Genomic DNA, 1,600 nt, shown 5'->3' with positions numbered 1-1,600 from the left:
CACACACATGCATACAGTCCATGCACACACACGCCCATGCACACACACATGCATACACGCTCATGCACACACACACACGCACACGCTTCAGCAATCCTTGGACTAAGAAAATGAGAACAGACAATGCCTGTTTTTGGAAAGCCAGTTTCTAAATCGTTAGAGGAGGTTCAGGGATAACGGACATTGGAAATAGCAGGGGTTGGGGCCTCTCAGAGATGGGGAGTCAGAGGTGACCCCCCTGGGTCTTCTTGGTAACCTGGGGCCTCCCGAATCCCTGCACACTTGAAATGCCACCCGTCTAACTCTAGTGGGGAGATCTTAGCTTGGGGTGGACAGGACAGTTGTTCAGGATGCTCAGAAAATATTCGTGCCCTGGCTCCCAGGTGGACCATGGCAGATTCCAGTGCAGGTGGCTACACTTCTAGGAAGACTGAGGCAGAGTCTCAGGAGGCTGGAGTTGAGAAGCTTGTGTACCAAAAGACTGTTTTCTGAGTAGCGCATTCTCTTGTCATCATCTCTTTATCATCAATAGCATTCCTTTTGAAAAGCGTTATGCTTGAAAGCCAGGACGCCCTCAGAGGCCCAGATCACCCCACCTTCACAGTGAGGCTCCGTCTTGCTGGGCTGGGCTGGGGAGGTGGGGCAGCCCACAGGAAGGGCAGGCGGGCAGCCAGTGGGCGAGGGATGGTGGAGCTGGACAACAGGAGCCAGGAGTGAAGGGCAGGGCAGCCGGGAGGGGTTTCCGCTGGGCTGGACAGCTTCATCTCTGCCAACCCGGACGAGGCAGGTGCCAGACCCAATTCCTGCTCTCTCTGTGGCTCCAGAGAGGGGGTGGAGCTGTCGGGTCTCGCTGCACCAGCTAGGGGCAGAAATCAATGCATCGAGCTGGGCTCTGGGATCCAGAGAGCAGGGGAGGGTGGGCTCTGACCCATCCTGGTCAAGGACTTAGCCTCGGTAGAAACTCAGGAGCCCCCACTTTAGTTCATCAACCTGGAAGAAGTCCCTCCCAGAAGATCTGGGCCAGGCCCCTCTCACTCTCGGTAAAGGTGAGGCCTCAACTGCACCCACCCACACCCCCTCCCCCTGGGCTCTAGACCCCACCCTCCTCTCTCTGTTCCCTCGGTTTCAGAACACTCCTCTGCACTAACTCAACGAGACTGCGACCTAGCTGTCTGCCTTAGTTTCTCCTAGTGTCAAGGTGGGCACCAGGTCTGCTGTGTGTCTCCTTGGAACTCTGGGAAGGGAAAAATTACAGTTGGAAGTTGGAAAGAAGCTATAAAAGCAGCCTTCCAGCGAGGTGAACCTAGAGACCTGAGGCCACTTGAGAAGGGGAATTAAAGGAAGGAAGTGATGCGGCAGCCAGGTGCCCACCTCAGCATCTCCAGTCTCCACCCCCAGGTTTGGGCTGGCTGTGCAGGGGGCTGGGCTGCCTGTTGAGGGCCCATGCAGCAGTGCACTGAGGAGCGTCCATCTGCTCTGTGCCCAGCCCTGCCATCTTGGTTCACTTTGACCCTGGGGCGGGCCGCGGTCACAGTCACCTTGGAGCCTCCCTAAAGGCCTATCACCCTCCGCAGAGCATGCCGGGAACATTCTTTAACAA

Source organism: Equus quagga, chromosome 11, assembly GCF_021613505.1.
Source record: "Equus quagga isolate Etosha38 chromosome 11, UCLA_HA_Equagga_1.0, whole genome shotgun sequence".
Taxonomy (NCBI): domain Eukaryota; kingdom Metazoa; phylum Chordata; class Mammalia; order Perissodactyla; family Equidae; genus Equus; species Equus quagga.
This window is presented reverse-complemented; position numbering follows the sequence as displayed.